We start from the raw sequence: 9,222 nt of genomic DNA on the forward strand, positions 1-9,222 counted from the left end.
ACTCCGTGTGGATGCTGTCGTTTCGTCGGTGAGGGTGGAGTGCCCGCACGAAGGTTGTGGGATCTATGTCAGTTACCACAAGCTCGCCGATCACCAGAGCGTGTGTCCGCTCGTGCCTGCAAATGCCCCGTGCCCGTATGCGGCTACGAAGGCCCGCCGCCGGTGCTCTACCACCACATCAGCACCGTGCATCACGTGCCCGTGCATAGGATCCAGTGCGGCAAGGTGCTCCAGCTACAAGTGCCACTGTCGGATCCACGGCTCTTGTTGTTTGCGGAGGAGGACGACCGCACATTTTTCTTGGTCGGTGGCATGCTCGACATCAGCGGGCCTATTGCCATGTCGCTCATGTGCATCAGAGCGGGGGCATCCCCACTGCAGCACTACGTGGCCAAGCTATGGGTGAACGGCCCGCCGGGGGAGCCCAAAGGCACGACCAATGCCGTCAAGGTGGAAATGGAGGTGACAAGCAGCAAGGATCCCGGCGACGTCGCCGTGCAGGAGCTGACCTTCTTCACAGTTTCACCGAAGCTGCTGGCCAGAGCTAAGCTGGTGTCCCTCCAAATTCATATTGACAAGCTCACGTCCTAAATGTTTCTACAATGCCTTCTGTTTATCTTAGTAATATGCTAATATAGGGATTAGCTCGATCTACTTTAGCTTAAGAAATGGTGGGTTTTGGTGGCGATGCAGCAATTACTTCGACATCAGATCAATAATTTCCAACAGTCGAACGGATATTTTGTGTCTCTTGGATACAAAGTTCCTTTGGGTAAGAAGTACTACTTGTCATCAAAATGGATAAAAGGAGATGTATGTAGACATATTTTAGTTCTAGATACGTCCCTTTTTATTCATTTTGATGACAAGCACTCCCTCCGTTCCACAATACATGCCTTCCATTTGTTAAAATATAGATGTATCTAGACATGTCTTAGTATATAGGTACATCCATTTTTGGACAAATGGAAGTCAAGTAGAGTAGTATTTTGGAACGGAGGGAGTATATGCTTGTTTGTTCATGAAGTGTTTCATACTTGTGCGAGTTGACGCGACACATCAAAGTGTAGTACTACTAGTAGTACTCTCTCCAACCCTAATTTCTCTGCGCATAAGTCGAGGCGCAGATACCAAGCAGGGCCTGGTTGTGTTGGACAACTCACCGAACTGCGCACCAGGCAGATGAAGCTTGTGTCGTGTTGGTGCCATGTGCGGCCTGCACATTAACCAAAACCTCGCGCCTCTAGCTTAGCCTCCGCATTTTAAACTTCTCAATCTCAAGGCCAAGGAGCAATGTGAATCCTATGATAGAGCCAATCCGATGGTTGAGAACACTACACTTCGTAGCTACATATGCGTGTGTGACTCCGAGATGCAGAGGCCGGGGGTCATCATCCTCCTTTTCGAGAAAAAACAGATGCGTGTGTGAGAGGACGAGTGCGTGTGTGCACCTCTTCTCTTCCTGTATAACATACTAAACTCAGAGTACAAGTATATGTGGGTGGCATCGACCTAGGGAGCTAGAGATGGTGCATGCGAGAAGTCTCGAGAGATAGGTTTAATGCGTCTGAAAATAAGACTAGCCTATAGCTCGCCACGCGGCTATTCCTATCAAACGCCCCAATAATCGTAAGATATGTATCCAACAGTGCCAGTTATTGCACATACACAACAGTAGAAAAAGATCTACCATGGCATATGCTACACCACGGCTGAGAACACGTGCCCACGTTACGCCATCCGGGAATAGTGCCGCACTTCGAAACTAGAACCGTCAATAAATTTTTAGCTTGCGCCTCGTCACATTCCAAATTACTACTACTATCACGCTATATCTAATTGAAAACCTGTTCACACCGATCGCAACCTAAACGGTTTCCCACTTAGGAGCGTATTAGTACTCGGTTATAAATACTACTATGCCAAGATGACTGCACATTCCTCCTCAACTCCTCATCCACAAAAACAAACAAGTCATTCAACATCCTGCCCTTGCGTCTACCATGGCCAGCGTGAGTTCTGGGTCGAGAGATTACCACCAGGGAGAGGCGAGCATGGAAGCGGAAGCACGAGAGATGTCCTGCCTCGCCATGAAAGCAGCCGATATGTCCCGTCGCGCGGAAGTAGCAGCACAGAGGTCCTGTCGCGCCGCCGAAGCAGCACGGAGGTCCTGCCGCGCCGTTGATGCAGTAGACTGGTTCGGCCCGGCCGCGGAAGTAGCATAGATGTCCCGTCGCACCGCGAATGTAGTAGAGGTGTCCCGCCGCGCTGCGGCGACCTGGGAAAATGTCTCGCGGACAGGCGACGACTCTTACAGGCGCATGCATGCGATCGTCCATAGCCAGATGGATCAGATCTCCGGCTGGGCGAGGTTGCAGGACGGCATGAAAGCCTCATTTGAACAGGCTACCGACGTCATTCGGCAACTAAGGGAGGGTAATGAGAGGCTCCGGGCCGAGCACAACCTGCTGAGGACGAAGATCGTCCGAAGTGCAGACCACCAGGAGGAGACCAGTGCCTTGTTGAAGAGGACTGGCGTCATCGTCAAGAAACTTATGGAAGAGAATGACATGCTCCGCATCGAGCGCCAAAGGCTGGTAGAGGAATCTGTGGATGCTCTCAACCAGTGTCTTGAGTACATGAAAGAGCTCATCGTCGCTCGTCGCGGAGACTAGTTCCCGCGGCCTGTAGCAACACATCAAGAAAGTAGAGATCAGCGAGCCAGATCCTTGTCTTCTTTCTTCTTTTTCCCTTGTGTATTTCGGGCGTAGCCGCATGTGGCTTTTTTAATTATCTTCCTAAGTATGTAAGACAATTATTATCCACTGTCGTCGTTCTTATATATTCATCAGTCTTGCTATAAGTCGCAGTAGATGCTATATAGGTCCGTCGGATCTTACATCAAGATCCATGCTTTCCGATTTTCTTTTTTCTCTCTTAAATCTCAGTGAGACATATCCACGCCATTAAACAGAGGCTCGGGCGCCATTAATGGAGACCTTGGGAGAGAGGTGGACGACAGATGGAGGTCAAAGGGCTCTCCTCCCGATAAGCTTGTGCAGGGGTCTGATCGCACGCCTCTCGTACTCAAATAGCTACCCTGCATGGCGCCTCCTAGCTAATAAAAAAAGGGGACGCGTGGCGGCACATAAATGGTAGTAAATAGAACGCCCATGGTTTCAATAATACTTGTGTTTCCGATTGTAACGTGACAGCACTTGTTCCAAAATAACTTTGTTGATTGTTAATGTGTGCGCCTTCGCAAATTGGACTGCAAAATTACCACAACATGTTGGTGTCGTGTCATGGAACCAAGCCAAGTTTCATTATTTTCATGCGTGTTTCAGATTTATAGGAATGAAAAAACAAAGTTTCTCAATGTTTCCAGCCCAGCCACGATGCCCAGAATTTTGAATTTCATTACCATTTCTTGCGTGGAACCTAGAAATGTACCAAAGGACACACATGTGATGTTTCAACCAACCTTGGTGCACTGGAGCATGTGCTTGTATTTCAAATTTGAATTATGCACACAAAGGTGACACGTTCCCTCTCAAAACCACAAGCCTTCTTGAGAGAAGCTCCGGTTTGCAAGAAGCTTATACCAAAATTTGTTCCTATTCGGCCAATTTTTTTACCACGGCATGGTACTACCATGACATGACACCATGCCAAGTTTCATGATTTTAAAACCAAGTTTCTCAATGTTCTCGGCCGAGCCACGATGCCCAGATGTTTGAATTTTATTCCCATTTCTTGCATGGGACCTAGAAATTGACCCGAGGACACATATGTGATTTTTCAACCAACTTTGGTGCACGGGAGCATGTGCTTGTAGCTCAAATTTGAATTATGCACATTAAATGACCAGAAACTCAATTAATGTATAAAAAAGGCCAAACGAACCCGGAATAATTCCAAAATTTAACAGGGCACTCATGTAGTTCTACGTTGCCTTTGTAAATAAACTCAAGGGGGGCAGTGTATATCGTTTTGCACTCAAAGGTGGCACATTCCCTCTCAGAACCACGAGCCTTCTTGAGAGAAGCTTCGGTTTGCAAGAAGCTTATACCAAAATATGTTCCTATTCGGCCAAATTTTTTACCACAACATGGTAGTACCATGACATGACACCATGCCAAGTTTCATGATTTTCAGACGTGTTTTGGGTTTGCAAGAATTTTAAAACCAAGTTTCTCAATGTTCTCGGCAGAGCCACGATGCCCAGATGTTTGAATTTTATTCTCATTTCTTGCATGGGACCTATAAATTCACCCGTGGACACAGATGTGATTTTTCAACTAACTTTGGTGCACGGGAGCATGTGCTTGTAGTTCAAATTTGACTTATGCACATTAAATGAACAGAAACTCAATTAATGTATAAAAAACGACAAACGAACCCGGAATAATTCCAAAATTTAACAGGACACTCATGTAGTTCTATGTTGCCTTTGTAAAGAAACTCAAGGGGGCATAGCGTATATCATTTCGCACTCAAAGGTGGCACGTTCCCTCTTAGAACCACGAGCTTTCTTGAGAGAAGCTTTGGTTTGCAAGAAGCTTATGGGGAGGTTTGGATGGCAGCCCCAAGCCGCCCTTCCAAAATTTTGGTCGTTGACCATAGTTGGGCCATTGTTTGGATCGCAGCCAAGTTTTTGGCTCACAACCAACTTTTTGGCCAGCCGTTATGATTCCGCACTAGCAATTTCCTTCGCCAAAATTTTGGCATGCCATCATTTTGGTCGGGCTGGTGTGGGCATAATCCAAACGGCCTCTATACCAAAACTTGTTCCAAATCGGCCCAATTTTTTACCACAACATGTTAGTGCCACGACATGACACCATGCCAAGTTTCATGATTTCCAGGCGAGTTTTGGATTTACATGAATTAAAAATCCAAGTTTCTCGATATTGTCGACCAAGTCACGACTCCCAGATGTTTGAATCTCATTCTCATTTCTTCCATGGGACCTAGAAGTTTAACCAAGGACACACATGTGATTTTTCAACCAACTTTGGTGCACCGGAGCATGTGCCTGCAGTTCAAATTTGGATTATGCACATTAAAAGTCTAGAAACTCAATTAATGTATAAAAAGGCCAAACGAACCCGAAATAGTTCCAAAATTTAACAGGGCACTCATATAGTTCTATGTTGCCTCTGTAAAGAAAATCAGGGGGAGCGTATATCGTTTCGCACACAAAGGTGACACGTTCCCTCTCGGAACCACGAGGCTTGTTGAGAGAATCTCCGGTTTTGCAAGAAGCTTTTACCAAAAGTCATCCCAATTCAGCCAAAAATTATACATATGAAAACAGGGTTTAGATTATCCCGAACATCTCGATACCTAGACCAATGTACTATGATTTGAATTCAACATAAAATGGATACACATATTTGAATTGGAGATCGTATGGTACATGTAGTGCATAGTGAAATATGATTACTGCTATATGCATGTTTTTTGTTATCAAGATAATATTTAAATTATTGTATAACTTGACAACAATCATATTCAAATAAGGAAAATTGATTCAAATTTAGTCCATATGGTAGACGACAATATATATGTTCACATGGTGGAGTAAAATGTTCATATATGATGGAAGATCAAAATGTACGACTACATCAATTATAAACCGCATAACGATATATTCGAATTCAACATAACATGGATTCAAAAATTGAAATTCGAGATCCTAACATTTGTAATCATATAAAAAGGGACATTACTCTTTCTTTTGGTGGGAATTGATTAGCTTTTTTGTTGTTGTTTAGGGAAGTGCGAATCGATTTGGTACTGCACAGGGTAATCTTGTTCTCCCAATTTTGTTTACATTTTTCTTGTGTTTCAATGGCATCTATAGAAATATAGTAAAAGGGGACATGACTCTCTTGTGTCTTGTATGATTTTTTTTACACGTTAAGTTTGTTCTGCCGAACAAGGAATCTGCACCTTGTTATCCGAAATTTTTAACCTCGAGTATCTTTTGTCTCACTTGCTTTGAAACTCCCGCCTCTTCAACCCGCACCGCGCCATGTTATCCAAAATTTAGACGCACGTGAAAACTCCCTCCTCATCCGAAATCGGTCCTGCCGCCCAAACACGGTAAATCCCCCTTCTACCCGTCAGCCGGAAATGAAGCTTCATGTCACGGATGCAAAACCGGTGGGGGTACGCTGGTAACTTACCCTACATTCCGGACAAGTGCGTCCCTAAGCCGCCCCCTCCATTCCCCTTCGTCCCCCCCATTCGTACACCGAGGCCGCCAAAACCCGCGAAACCCCACGCTCCTCCGTCGGCCTCCCGACCGCCGCCCAGCCGGAGATTCTTCCCCGACTACATCGTCCATCGCAACAGCTCGTTGTCCCTCATCCACCGCACCGAATGAGGAACCATCATCGATCTCGTCGTCCCGCTGGATCAGCCGCCCCGTCCTCCACCTCCAAGGAGCTTCCCCGACGTTCTCCTCGTCTATCGCGCCACCTCAATCCCCACAGCGCCGTCTTGACCTGCCCCACCGAAACCGCAGTGCCCTCACCAATTCCTCCGATGAAGCCGAGGCCAACTAAGTGCCACCAAGGAGGTTCTGCACTCACCGTTGCATTTTATCTTTTATTCGATCTCACGGGGCTGCCGATGCTCGATATCGAGCAACCATGGCGGGTCTCCATCGACCGCTCCGTCGCTAGCCACATCATCCATGGTGTCTCTCCCCCATGTCGTTGCTTCCTCGGCGGCAACTTCCACACCGACACTAGCTGCAGCTGCTCCAGCTCCCGCTTACACTGCAGCTCTATTCTTGCTGTCGGTCGCACTGCTGCACACCTTGCTCTCTGCTAGTGCATTCCCTGCTCGAGCGTCTGCTGATTTAGATCATTGCTTCTCTGCTACTAGTGCTCGAACACCCTAAACATCTATTGCAATGCTCTGCTACTAGTTCAGTCAGTTTCGACATTAAAATTCAGTTTCGACTATAAAGTTCAGTTTCTTTAGTTAAGTTCAGAGTGAACGGTACTTACATCATCTGCCGGAGTGCTCGTGGCGCGGCTGATGCATTTTACATCTAGCACTTTTTGGTGATGTATTTTACATCATCTATTGCAGATGATATTAGAGTCCCACTTCAGATTAACGTTGTCTATCTTGTCCTTCTTAAGCCTCGTCGTCATACACCTCACAAGAGCTGCTCCAACAACGGAACCGTCCATCACAGTGGAGCAGTACCCTCAGCGTCGTTTACAGAGGCCTCAGATCTTCTTCCCCGCCTCCGACAGTCACACCAGCATCACCATCCTCCACGTCCAACCCAATGATTATGAGGTCCACAAAGCTATGCCAAAGAGGTTGTACACTCGTCGCGTCACTTTGTTACTCTGCATTCATGTCGATCCCTCAGGGATCCTTTGTTATGGAACTACTATGGTACTACTATTCGTGCATTTGTTTAGAAGGAGTGGAGCAAAGCAAAACTGGAGGATTTTTTCCCTTCGGTGTCTCTTTCGAAGAAAAAACGTAGGAATTTTAATATTCACTTGGACGTCCTTTTCAAATTAATATGCATAAAGAACATAATTAATTGCATTACTGGTGTAATAAGATTCTTATTGTTTTCATTTTCACGTGGTTTGACTTTAATTTGACCATGTTTCTCCATTCCTGTGTTCTTCCAATTCATGTGAACCTAACACCTAGGTTGACTGAAATCCTATGTTTCCAAATGCTCTGTTTTGCACATGTATTCCTATCATATTCCTGTGTTTTTCCTGTCCCTGCGTTTATAGAATCCTCCAATTCTAAGGGGCCCTTACAGATTTACTTCATTTTTAGATAAGCGTCAAAGAAAACTCTGTGTGTTATGTCCTGCTCCTCCTGTGCCATCATCCACCCCACCTGAGGTGCACCATCAACAGAAGTGTTCACTGCAGCAGAGATCCCCCTGCAGACTTTCTTTCGCCACCTCAGATCATCTTCCCTGTTGCCGGCTGCCATGCCAACTGCATTACCATCATTGACTGAGTAGATGAACCTGAGGACTACATAGTTCCGGAAGAGAGGTCGCAGTCTCTCGTGTTTGCTTATGTTATACATCGTTTATTATTACCTGCTACTTTATCGTTCAAACTTGAGTTTTAAAATGCCCGTGGGTCTCATATCGAGGCATCAACGAATAGTATCTGTCTAGTATCTGGTTCATCTAGGGTCTTCCATGTGGTTCATGTTGGGTGGGCAACAAACAATAGATGATCCATTGTCTATCTTTTTAAACTGAAGCTATAATCTACCTGCTATCATTAGTTTTGGATCCATCCACTTGTTTTCTACCATCAGCCTTGATTTTTGCACGCACCCCTTAGGCCTTACAAAATCTAACTATTTTTTTATTATGCATGTCAGATATTGTACACAACGCACTGAACATGTAGAGAAAAAGAGAAGACCATTGTGTGGGAATATAATGTCATGCAGACACTGCTCCATGGTGGCCGAAGTGCCCCCCCTCCTGCATTTCCAGATTGTATTCCAGAGGAAGATAACTGTTTAGATGGGGATTCAGAAGGAGTTGACCATGCCTGTTTACCACCTGAGGTGTTTGCTCTAACCTGGCATGCTGATGTTGGTCATATCATTTAGATGACGCCTCACACTGCTTACATTATACATCTTATATGTCATCAGCTTAGTTTAGATTTGCTTTGTGTGAGTGCCACCTATTTGGTTTCTATATCATACTCCCACCATTCCTAAATATTTGTCTTTTTAGAGATTTCAACAAGTGACTACATACGGAACAAAATGAGTGAATCTACACTCTAAAATATGTCTATTTGCATCCGTATGTGGTAGTCCATTTGAAATCTCTAAAAAGAAAAATATTTAGGAATGGAGGGAGTATATGGGAATTATGCAATGCCATCTTCTTTAGCCAGGCATCATATACGTGAATCATGCAATGCCATCCTGTTTAGCCAGTCATCGTATATGTGAATTGTATCGTGCCATATTTTTTTCATAATGTATTCCATTTGTCAACAATGTTTATACATTCATATACTCTTCCTGTTCATCAGCCATTTGAGTCGGTCATGGGAAAATCTGGAGTGAAAACAAGGTCTTCTGAGCTGTCAGTGCTACCTGTCGATGCAGATTTCTTGCTGGTTATAGATAGCTCCTGGAGGAGGATTCAGAGACAGATGACCCGTCGTATTCCCCCCCCCC

Source organism: Triticum dicoccoides, chromosome 5B (assembly GCF_002162155.2).
Source record: "Triticum dicoccoides isolate Atlit2015 ecotype Zavitan chromosome 5B, WEW_v2.0, whole genome shotgun sequence".
Classification (NCBI taxonomy): Eukaryota; Viridiplantae; Streptophyta; class Magnoliopsida; order Poales; family Poaceae; genus Triticum; species Triticum dicoccoides.